Here is a 13,883-nt window from a genome sequence, read left to right as displayed (position 1 = left end):
ATAAACTTACAATATAGTGAGAAGTCAAACATTTTGAATAAAGTACTTAGAGCTGTCATGGGCTTCTTATTGCTACGGAGTCTAGGTCGTGACTAATCTTATTTTAATGTTAATAACATACAAAGGTGAACCTTGATAAAAAACAATGTAACAGAATTTTAAATATTTGATAGTTCGTCTAAAATATCAAAATAAATATCGTCAAGTAATTCGGTGTCCTTATTTAAATTTATTCCATGTTTTTGTTCTTTGATATGGATCATTTCAGAAATAAGCCTTTTATGATAATTAATCTCCGTATCTAAAATTTTAATACCCTCCCAATCAAACAAATGATTTAACTTTATCCTATGTTCCGAGACAACCGAAAGCCTTGCCGAATCAAGCTTGATATTATTTGCATGTTCCTTTATTCTCGTATATTCTATGTAGTTGCCTTTTTGTTTGGCCCACATATGATGCGTCGCAATCCTTACAATTAATTTTGTAGACGACATTAGAGCTAGTTTGTTTGTTTTTGTCCTTTTGAACTTTTATAAATCTATCTAGCTTGTTGAGACAACGATATCCAACAAGCACCTCAGATTTTTTTAACACAGATGCAATTATTTCCGAGATGTTCTTAATATACGGAATGACTAAAAAATTATTTTTATTTTCATCTGTATTATTACTTGATCTCTCTGATTTCCTATTAGCAAGAGTTTTAATTCTGTGATTGATTTTGTTAAAAATGAGGTGCAAAGGGTAACCATTGTTCAACAAGATATTAATGCAAAACTCCACATTTTTTTTATGAAAACGAGGATGAGACAAAAGCATAGCTCTGTCTAATAAGTTGTAAATGGTTCCTATTTTGTGGCATATGGAGTGGTTTGAAAAAAAAGGTAGTAATCTACCCGAGAAAGTTTTTTTGTGGAACCAATCAATATATATTATCTATTACTTCGATAGACAAATCAAGAAAACTAATACTCCTCTCAACCTCGTATTCAACTGTGAATTTTAATCTATCATGATGGTTATTAAATTTTTCCAAAATCTTTGTAATTTCACAATACGGCGCAGCTAAAATAATGTCGTCTACGTAACGGAAATAAAACTTAATGTTGATGTCTAATGTGTTGAGTGTCGTTTCCTCTAAATCTTGCATTACCAAGTTAGCTACTATGGGTGATAACGGAGAGCCCATAGGAGTTCCAAATACCTGTTTATAAATATTGTCATTGAATATAAAATATGTAGATGTCAGTATAAATTTGGTAATTAAAATGAATTCATTCTTTGGAATTACGGTGTGTTTTCCGATGTAGTTCCATCTATTATTAATGCTGTCAATTGCAAGATTTACAGGAATGTTTGTAAAAAGCGATACCACATCCAAAGATACTAAGATATCCGCTGCATCAATTTTTTTACCAGAGAGTGTGCCATACAATTCGAAGCTATTGTTAACATTGCTTTTGGCGGGAGGAATACTGACGGAAAGAATTTTGTGTACAAAATTTGCTATAGCGTATAGGGCAGTGTTAACTGAGGAGATATATGAGCAATAATTCTAAAAGGGGTATTTTCTTTGTGGATTTTGGGTAGTCCATATGCTTTGGGAAGGAGGGAGTCACTTGATCTTAAGTAATGGTAGTCTTTTTTAGTAATGTAATCGTTTCTTAACCATTTCTTGAGCGTATTATTTAATTCTCTTTCAATTTTTAACGCCGGATTTTTTTTGACGATAGAATAAGTGCTGGTATCATTTAATAAAAATTCAACTTTGTTAATATAATATTCAGTGGTCATGGCAACGGTGACATTGCCCTTGTCAGCTTTTGTAAAAATTATGTTGGGATTGCGGTGACAATATTGTATTGTATCTTTGTATGAATTTATTAGTTTATCTTGTGTCCAGTCTCTTTTTATTTCGTTGTGTAAAAAATGAGAAAATTTTGGAACAATTAAATTCCGAACTGTTCTTAAATTTTTAATGTTAGAACGTTTAGAATTCCCTTCGAGATCCTTGATAAACTCGTGGATGGCTAATTTTTTATTATTACAAATTGGCAGGCAAAATTTGTTACCCAGTTGCAACAAATTGGAAACCTTTTCAGGAATTTCTGTGTCTGTTAAATTGACAAACCATTTCTTATTAGTGTGCATTAAGGGATTAATTGGTTCAGTTTGGAATTGGTTAGGTTTTATGAAAGTATTTATGTCATTAGGATCTGTAGAAATTAGATTTATTGTAGATGTTGTGGATTGTGAGGTATCAACCTTTTTATAGTAACCAAGATTTATTGGTTGGATATTCCTTATGTAGTTGGATTTCTTTTTACGAATTAACCAATCAAATTTTTTTTCGTGTGTATAATAAAGTTTTTTGTGGAAATTGCCAAAGGAAATGTATTGGTGTCTCTAAACACATTAGACATCAACACATTAGACATCAACATTAAGTTTTATTTCCGTTACGTAGACGACATTATTTTAGCTGCGCCGTATTGTGAAATTATAAAGATTTTGGAAAAATTTAATAACCATCATGATAGATTAAAATTCACAGTTGAATACGAGGTTGAGAGGAGTATTAGTTTTCTTGATTTGTCTATCGAAGTAATAGATAATATATATATTGATTGGTTCCACAAAAAAACTTTCTCGGGTAGATTACTACCTTTTTTTTCAAACCATCCCATATGCCACAAAATAGGAACCATTTACAACTTATTAGACAGAGCTATGCTTTTGTCTCATCCTCGTTTTCATAAAAAAAATGTGGAGTTTTGCATTAATATCTTGTTGAACAATGGTTACCCTTTGCATCTCATTTTTAACAAAATCAATCACAGAATTAAAACTCTTGCTAATAGGAAATCAGAGAGATCAAGTAATAATACAGATGAAAATAAAAATAATTTTTTAGTCATTCCGTATATTAAGAACATCTCGGAAATAATTGCATCTGTGTTAAAAAAATCTGAGGTGCTTGTTGGATATCGTTGTCTCAACAAGCTAGATAGATTTATAAAACAAATGTTAACTGTAGGGTCACCAGACAATAATTAAAAATGACGAAGATTAAATCGACCAATTCTGGCAAAATTGAACTTTATTAATTCACGACGTTTCGACCGTAGATTTCGGTCCTTATCAAGTGCTATGATACAAAAATATATACAATTATGAAACCAAAAATTAAAAAGTCACGCTAAATTATTTCACAATTTTTTACACATTTTGCAACATACCTGTGTTCTTAAGACATTAGTCAAATAAATAAGTTATTCGATGTACAGAAGATAACATGTTTAAATAATTAGAGAAGAGAAACGACTGTGTTGTATATGATAGAAATGATGAGTAATCTAGGAACAGAACCGAGGCCCCTTATACGACCTTTATTACTTTATCATAAATATTATTTAAATTCTCCGTATCTGTTTGTAAGTTGATTGTTTCGTTGTGTTTTTTAATATAGAACATCTCAGCAAGGTCGACTAGTTTTTCTTTCAATGGACAGTATTACGAACAAATTTTTGGCACACCGATGGGATCTCCGCTTTCACCTATATTAGCGGACATTGTAATGAACGATTTAGAGACTTATTGCTTGGAGAAATTGAGTTTTAAAACGTCGATGTTCTATCGTTATGTTGACGATATTTTTGCGATTATCCCTGTCAATAGTGTCGATGAAATCTTATCCGTTTTTAATAATTACCACCCTAGACTCAAATTCACTCACGAAATGGAAAACAGTGACTGCATTAATTTTTTGAATACTACAGTCTTTAGAAAAAATGGCATACTCATGACTAACTGGTTTATGAAACCTACTTGCTCTGGTAGATACATCAATTATCATTCGAATCACCCATTTATACATAAAAAGAATACGATTTTTAGCCTAGTGGATCACGCAATTTTACTATCTGACGATCAATTCCATAAAAAGAATATTGACATCGTTAAATTGATTTGTCTAACAATTGTTTCCCGCGGAATATTATTAATAAGTTTGTTAGCGATAGATTAAATATACTTAAGAAACGTAGTAATGTTGATCAAACCGGTGATAATGACATCCTGAGTAACAGAGAACATGATTATATACAGATACCATACGTTAGAGACCTTAGTGAAAATATCGCTAGATTGTTACGAGATATAGGCCTTAACACGGTTTTTAGCATACCGAAAAAACTGAATACAGTGATTAGACGGGTTAAAGACACAATACCTATAAAAAATAGAACAGAGGTCGTCTATAGAATTAATTGTGAAAATTTATATTGGTCAAACTAAGAGACATTTAAGTACTCGGTTGAAAGAACATTTTAATAATATCAAAGCACACGCTAGCAATCATTCTGTAATTAGTAAACATAAATTGGAATGTGGTCATGAGTTTAATTGGTTAGATCCAATTATTTTACATAATGAATTTGTCAAGAAAAGAGAAATTGCTGAGATGTTCTATATTAAAAAACACAACGAAACAATCAACTTACAAACAGATACGGAGAATTTAAATAATATTTATGATAAAGTAATAAGGTCGTATAAGGGGCCTCGGTTCTGTTCCTAGATTACTCATCATTTCTATCATATACAACACAGACGTTTCTCTTCTCTAATTATTTAAACATGTTATCTTCTGTACATCGAATAACTTATTTATTTGACTAATGTCTTAAGAACACAAGTATGTTGCAAAATGTGTAAAAAATTGTGAAATAATTTAGCGTGACTTTTTAATTTTTGGTTTCATAATTGTACATATTTTTGTATCATAGCACTTGATAAGGACCGAAATCTACGGTCGAAACGTCGTGAATTAATAAAGTTCAATTTTGCCAGAATTGGTCGATTTAATCTTCGTCATTTTTAGATTTATAAAAGTTCAAAAGGACAAAAACAAACAACAAACTAGCTCTAATGTGGTCTACAAAATTAATTGTAAGGATTGCGACGCGTCATATGTGGGCCAAACAAAAAGGCAACTACATAGAATATACGAGAATAAAGGAACATGCAAATAATATCAAGCTTGATTCGGCAAGGCTTTCGGTTGTCTCAGAACATAGGATAAAGTTAAATCATTTGTTTGATTGGGAGGGTATTAAAATTTTAGATACGGAGATTAATTACCATAAAAGGCTTATTTCTGAAATGATCCATATCAAACAACAAAAACATGGAATAAATTTAAATAAGGACACCGAATTACTTGACGATATTTATTTTGATATTTTAGACGAACTATCAAATATTTAAAATTCTGTTACATTGTTTTTTATCAAGGTTCACCTTTGTATGTTGTTAACATTAAAATAAGATTAGTCACGACCTAGACTCCGTAGCAATAAGAAGCCCATGACAGCTCTAAGTACTTTATTCAAAATGTTTGACTTCTCACTATATTGTAAGTTTACTTATACTAATTTAACACTAACACGGATTATTCACAACAACAAAAAATTTTTTCTTTAACATTCGATAGTTGAACGGCTTGGCTGGAATTGACATGTCCAGATTAAAACAGCAACTTCGCGCTTCCCAACGACGAAATTGTTGGCTGGATTATACGGTTACTTCGCTATGCCGGGCAGCTCAGTTTAAATTTGGAAATAATTTTTAAAATATGACTATGATTACAGACTTAAGGCTTCTTATTGACTTGTTTATAACCGAATGTGATATGATTGTTTGTATAATTTAGTTTTACATAGTTTTTAATGGTTATAAATTTTACACTGAGGAAGACTAAGTGAAGTCGAAACGTATGTTTTTCTAATTAAAAAACGAATAAAGCATGCTATCATTATATCTTATCTAATTGCTTTAATTTATTTTTATTGTTTTATTTTTTTATTCTTATTCTTTTACTTAAGTATTTGCTCGAATAATTGGCCATAATTTCTAATATTGTTTTTACATTAAACGAGCTTGATTATTATTACTATTATTATTACTCTTATCTTAACAATTTTATTATTATTCTTTTACATTATTTTCTTCAAATTGAAGCTTACTTGACGATAACGAAATAACCGGAATTATCTCAACTGCATTTTCGTTTAATCGTGCTCTCCCTAAAAATTTAATGTATTATTGAAAATTTTATAAAGTTTAATATTTTATTTACACAACAGTAGGAAAACTATGAGAGTTCTAACGCAGGTCCTCTGGAGGGGGCGGGTGCGGGGCGCGGGGAGTTCTCCATTGCGAGGGGTATGACGTCACGCGGGGCGGGGGTATCACGATGGTGCGGGGGATGACGTCACGCGGATGGAGGGGATGTTTCGACAAAGGAGGGGGAGTTTTCTGAGTGCAATATTTGTAGATGGTATCCTTACGACTTTTTTATGAGGGTTCTTACATATTTTCCCAAAAAGGTATAGGACAAGCGCCGATGATTGACAATTTTGTACCCTCGTTAGTATAATTTTATTACGGAAGCGCCGATGTCCGGCTGCTCGAACTTGTCAACGGAGCGTTCTAGAATCCATAAAACTATGTTTTTTTTTTCATTTTATGGATAAAATGGCCATTAAATGTCCATAAAATCATTAGGATATTATGGAAAGGAATGAAGATTTTAGGCCGACGCTGCGACGAACATGTCAAACGTTATTTATAGGTGCAAATGTAAAAGCGTTGACGTTCGGCAGCTTTGTACCCTCACGGAAAATCTCCCATAAAAACGAGAGCGAAACATCTTCCTTAATATTTTTAAGGAAGAATTGCAATAATTTTGAGAGGAATGGGGGTTGAAACTTATGGAGAGTGGGTCTCAAAAAGTCTTCAGCATTCGACGAGTTAAAGTGTCCTATGCGAAGTGTCAAACTTGTGCAGTAATGTGTAAAAATGGAAAATAATAATTTCGAGGCAATATTAGTCGTCTGATGAAGATCACGAGTTGTCGGATAACAGTGTAGACGAATCTAACGAAGATCACGCGTTGTCGAGTGACAGTAATTATATTAGTAATTGCAGTGAGGACCTTACGGATATTCACGACAAGGTAGTGTCTAATTCACAAATCCTTGCGCTAAACGGACGTACAAAAGTTTGCGCCATATACTTTTATTATTCTACGGGTGGTGCTCTTGCTTTATGTATTTCGTGTATGATCTCTATTCAAGATGTCTGGCACATGTATGCTGTTAGAAAGCATGTGATTCAATTACACGACGCAGTGGATGGTCGATACTGTAGCAATTGTAGAGAATCATTGTGTCAGATATTTCCATGTGATATGTGTCCTATTTGCACAAAATAAACTTTTGGAGATTATGCTGGGACACTTAAAGTGAGAATTCTATAAGTGTTGTGAAAATGGTGACTCAGAAAAAAATCGAAGGACATGTCTTCGGTGGTACAGTTTCTACGAAATGAACTCGGTGTACAGAAACCCCAAACAAAAGATTTCGCCCATTTTATTTCTTCATGAAGAATTCTTCAGAAATTCATGAAGATATTTTAAGAACAACTGGCGGTTTATCTAAATGCTTCAGAGCACACAACAATATCAAATGCTTTCGACGTCGCTATAAAAGCTGTGTGGTTTATTTTAAAGGATCTGAGGATCCATATATTGGTCGAATGGATATGCCATCACCATCGGCATCATGCGAATCATCGGATTATGATTTTTCGGACCAAGATATTGAGGAACCATTATGATTTTTCAGACCGAGATATTGAGGAACCGTATTCTCCCTAACCTGTCATGCAGGGAGTATGTAATACTTGTAAGTATTTATTTAAATAAATTAAAATATTTATAAATTAATAAAAAAAAAATTTTCTGTTATGCAGAAGGGGCCCCTTGCTGTCCCATTATGGTCCTTTACCGCCTCGCAGCCACCGCCCCACCATCTCGCAGCCGCTGCTCCACCGCTTGCCGCCGACGCATTTAAAATTTTCATATTTTATATTTTAAATTTATATTGTTTATCTATTTATCTTATTATTTGTATTTTTCTTATATATTCATATTATATTATCATATTTTTTATATTTTTATATTATATTCATATTATATTATTATATTCTTATATATTCTTATATTTTAAATTTTAAATTCACATACACACATTCATACGCGCTCACACACACACACACACACAAAATTATAAATATTACATATACCTATTTTATGAATAAAAAAAGTTATTTTAAATAAGGTTAAAGAAATTTTTAAACGACCAACTGGCTAGTGATAATGTGTTTATTTATCGTTACGTTTCGACCCTATATCGGGTCCTCTTCAGACTAAAATAACAAAAACCATTAAGGTTCGTAGATGTTATAATAATGATATAAGCCAATAAAACATATAATACATGTAAAAAACAATACCTTACAATCTGCAATTTCTATAGATATAATGTGTCAGTATGTGAAATGACCGAACGTGAGTGGAAATTCCGTCATCATTTTACACAGTGACTAGAAAAGTCTAACGTAGGCTGGTATAAGTCAGAATGTTAAGATATGTAAAGAAAGTGTTATAAACATAAACAATATATAAAAATCGTGACAATAACAAATTCATTAGTCAAGGATATTAAAGTACGTTAAGAATAGTGTCATATATCGCGTTCAAATTATCCGTATCCTTCTGCAGATTAATCGCATCTCTATGTTTTTTTATACAAATCATTTCGCTAATTTCTCTCTTTTTCAAATTACATTCGTTGTGTAAGATTGATACCGACGTCCAATCAAATTCATGATTTCTTGCAACCCTGTGCTTACTAACCACCGAATGATTACTCTGGTGTTTCCTAATGTCACTTCTATGTTCTTTTATGCGCGTTTCGAGATGTCGTTTTGTTTGCCCGATGTAACAAGCACCACAATCATTGCAAGAAATCTTATAAACAACATTTGTTCTTTTGTTTGGTTCAAGTTGGTCCTTTCCTTTTTTAATCAAAGTATCAAGTTTATTTGATACTGTGTGTAAAACCTCTAAGCCGTAATTATTCAACGATCGACGAATCTCCTCACTTAAGCCCTTAATATACGGAAAAACCACACACTTTGAGGGATTAAACCTATTTTTAATATTTGTACGTTCCTCATTCATTGAGTAAAGATATTTTAATCTTTTATTGATAATCTTATTATAAAATTGTATCGGGTAACAATTATTAGATAAAATTTGTTTAATAGTCGAAATATTCTCATCGTGAAATCTTTTATCAGAGAGTAAAATCGTTTTAAATATAAAAACACATATTTTACTTTAGAATAATTCCTCTCTTTCCTCCCATTTATATTAAGAATATTATTATAAAAGAATTATTATTATTAATATTGGAAAAAATATTATTAAAAAAAAAATCTCCTTCGCATGCACCTCGCGCTATCTCTTTCTTCTCTCTCGCGCTATCTTTCTCACGGTCCCTAGCCTTGCGCTATCTGACTCTCTTTCGTGTACCTCGCCGCGACATCTTTCTCCTTCACATGCGCTATCTCTTTCTTCTCTCTCACGCTACCTCTCAATCTCTAGCCTGGCGTTTCCCCTTCCCCGTATGACGTCAGACCCCGCAAGGACCACGCAACAAGTTATGAATGAGAGCTGCTTACGGGTGGGAGAAAGATGGAGAATGGAAATGCATGCAAAAATTACGTCATAATTTAGACTTTAAAAACTCTTTATTTATATATTTTTTCTTACATATTATGGACTAAAAACTAAAGCTGCCAGCTCACAATCGATGAGTTGATGATTATTGGAGGCGTTGCTAGCGCGTATTACATTTGATACTTCTTTAGGATTCGTTACATTGGACGCGATATTTGAAAATTGTGTAAATTTAACATCGACTGTCTCGGTAATTTTAACCAATCGATCAAAAGATACATCAATGCATGGATCGAGATCGAACATACGGTATAACGTCGATTCGATCATCATCATGCATACATTTGAAGATTCGAGACTTATGAGTTTGGCGTTGTTAATCGTATGAACTCGCATTGTTAGCGGTCCAACGCTTATAAAACTGTGGACATTATTAGAGTCGTTCCGAAGAAAATTTTAAAGTATCATCGAATATGAAATTTTTATGCTTTTATTCTATATATTCCTACAATTTTTTTTTGAAGAACTTACATTGAAAATTATTGTACGGAATTCACAAATTTGACATAATAACTTTATAAAAGCGTATTTATTTCGTTCTTAAATCGGATTTTTTTTTATGCAAAGAATAATATAAAATCGTAAATCCTCTTACTAATCTTGATCATTGAATAAATCTCACCATTTATCTACATTTCCCTTCAATCAGAAATTTATATAAATTTAAAATCATACTATATTATCGTATGCAATTAATTACAACTGCGATTTAGTGCGATTATTTATATTTATAATAAAAAATGGAAAAATGTTTATATTTGTTTTATTTGAATATAAATGCTTAACGAGAAGACTAGAGGAGACCGGGGCTAGTAGGCTCAGTTCAAAGATATTATAAAATACCTCTTTTGTTATAAAATATATATATATTTTTTTTGTTTTGAACACGCGTTTTAGATTGGTCATCACTAATTAAATAAAAATATATTATATAACTAATTTTTATCAGATCTATATTGATGTTTTATTTCTTCTAATATAACAATATTGATATGTGTGCAATTGAAAACTATTAAAATCATCAAAAAAGCCCGATCTCTAAAAGTTAATAAATTATATAATTTTTTCTATGATTCTCACGTACATGACACCACTGTGCGACATCTCTCTCGCGCTATCTCTCTCACGGTCCCTAGCCTCGCGCTATCTCTCTCTTTCGTATACCTCACGCTCTCTCATGAACGCCGCCATCTCTCGTAATCGCCTCACGCTCTCTCTCTTCTAAGCGTTCTCATGGTCCTTTCCGCAGGTATAAACAAAACAGCGTATCGCGTATAGCATTACGGTAAGCGCTGATGTCCAACCGCTCAAATTTATAAACAGATATTTATTTATCTGTTTACTGACTACGATTTATCTGAGGGGATGGGGCTGAAGCTTATGGAGAGAGGGTCTCTGCGATGTTCATCACAAAGTTTAAAGCAGTCGCCGAGCTAAGTATCGCTAAGTGTCGTCGAGCTAAGTCATTAAGTGCAGTGCAAAATGCCTTTTGGATCGGGAGACATTTTGGGCCCAAATTTTTTTTTTTAACAAGAATGTCCTTAGGACTTCATGAAATAATAGACATAATATCTTGGAAGACCCACCTCCTAGAAAATTTATTGAGGACTCTGTTCCTTATATTCACAATGCCGGTAAGTTTTTATTATTATATAATAAATTTGTTTATTAATATTATCTACAAAATTTGTCGATTTTCAGAAGATAACCGAGAAACCCGTCCAAATCGGTGGATACCTTAATCTTCGGCATATGGAACAAGTACGAAATTATCGGTGGTGCGATCGGCGGGAATTGGCCGAGCTATTGGACGACGCGGAGGGGATCGTGGAATGGGCACAGGATTACTGGTGGGATGACGTCTTCTGCCTCAGAAAATTGTTCGGCGAGGAATCATATCCTCCCGAATCTGTCAGGGAGGAATTATGGGTCTAGTGAGTATCTCTTTTTAATTTTAAAAATTATTAAAATAATAAAATAATAAAAATTTAAAATTTTTTAAGTTGTTTTTTTATCGCTAGTACAATAATCAAAGGGGTAGTTGTAAATTAATCGACCAAACTAGCCAAAATTTGTTTATTTAATAGAAGTTACAACGCTTCGACCATATGATTGTGGTCCTTTTCAAGTATAAATTGAAATAATAATTAATTTAAAAAACGATTTGAATACAAAAAAAACAGTAATATACATAAAATGGATTTGCTATAAAATTTTGAGTACATACGTTCTTATTGAAACACTTCACAAATTTGAGTTAAAACAAATCTTTAACATCTTGTTGAATTTTAAAGAGAGAGAAACATTGTATCAGTATGAAACTTTGTCAGTGACTGAAATATAAAAATAGGAAACCAAGCTAAACGACCTTTATTATTTTGTCATAGATTTTATTTAAGCTATCTGTGTCCTTTTGTAGGTTGATTGTATTATTGAAATTTTTTAATATACAACATTTCCGCGATTTCTCTCTTTTTCACATATTTCTCATTATGTAATATATTAGATTTTGTCCAAATCAAATTCATGTCCGAATTCCAAGTTATGTTTACTTATAACGGAATGATTGGTTTCATGCAATTTTATATTGTTAAAATGCTCTTTCACTCGAGTACGTAAGCGCCTTTTTGTTTGGCCGATATATGACGCATTACAGTTTTTGCAATCTAATTTATATACAACATTAGTTCTCTGATCATTATGTAAACTATCTTTACCACGTTTAATCAATGTATTTAGTTTTTTTTTTTTGTTATTTATAGACGTTGAAGCCCATAACCACGCATAACACGACATAGATCATAACTCACATCTTTAGCATATGACAATGAAATAAAAGATGTTCTGTCAGATTGTCCACGATTCATATCACAATCATTATTGTGATTACGATTTTTAATACATTAATTCTTTTTTTTTGTATATGTCGTTTGATGATGTGTTTAGGGAAACAGTTATTAAGTAAGATATCATTCACCATCTCAATGTTTTTATGATGGAAAATGTCATTGGATAGTAGAATGACATGATCAACCAGATTATAAATAGTATTAATTTTATATTTTAAAGGGTGGTTAGAAAAAAATGTTTATATATCTTCCAGAACATGTAGGTTTCCTGTACCAATTAGTAATGAGTCTATTGTCAGAACGAATGATCGTTGTATTTAGGAAATTAATGGAAGAACTAACTTCAATTTCATATGTGAAATTCAAGCGTTTGTGGTAATTATTAAAACTCATTAATATCACATCTATTTTTGTACGTGGCAACATAGCAAAAACGTCGTCTACATATCTATAATATATGGGGACAGTGAAACTTAACAAACTTAAACATTGTGTCTCCAAATCATCCATCACAATATCTGCTAGGATAGGTGATAAAAGAGAACCCATCGGGCTGCCAAATATTTATTCATAAAACTGACCATTGAAGCTGAAACTAGTTGAATCTAAAATCAATTCTATTGCATGTAAAAATTGAGCTAAATTGAAATTTGTGTTCTTAGCAATGTCAGTCCAACGTTTTTTAATGGCATTTAAAACCAACTCTTTAGGAATATTTGTGAATAATGAACTAACATCTAAAGATATCATTATATCATTATCATTAATAAAAGTATCTTTAATATTTTTAACGTTTATCGCTCGTTTATCGCAGTCTGTAACGCTAACTCAGAAACGGCTTTGAACGGCTCAAGAACGGCTACGAACGGCTACGAACGACTACGAACGGATCAAGAACGGCTACGAACAGGTCACGAACGGCTCAAGAACGGCTACGAACGACTACGAACGGATCAAGAACGGCTACGAACGGGTCACGAACGGGTCAAGAACGGCTACGAACGCCTACGAACGACTACGAACGGATCACTAACGGCTCAAGAACGGCTACGAACGACTACGAACGGATCAAGAACGGCTACGAACGGGTCACGAACGGGTCACGAACGGCTACGAACGGGTCACGAACGGCTACGAGCGGCTAAGAACGGATCAAGAACGGCTACGAACGGGTCACGAACGGCTGCGAACGGATCACGAACGACTACGAACGGATCAAGAACGGCTACGAACGGATCAAGAACGGGTCAAGAACGGCTCAGGAACGGAAATGAGTGTTAAAACAAACAGCAGCAAACGACGATCGGGAAAAACCGGCGAGCGGTGAAACAACATAGTTTGGAGAGACGGCAGTTGAGTACTCTGCGTTGATACCACTGCTT

This window comes from Prenolepis imparis, unplaced genomic scaffold, assembly GCF_030444845.1.
Source record: "Prenolepis imparis isolate NDT839.2.m4 unplaced genomic scaffold, iyPreImpa1.0 SCAF_3, whole genome shotgun sequence".
Taxonomy (NCBI): domain Eukaryota; kingdom Metazoa; phylum Arthropoda; class Insecta; order Hymenoptera; family Formicidae; genus Prenolepis; species Prenolepis imparis.
Note: the sequence above shows the minus strand (reverse complement) of the source record.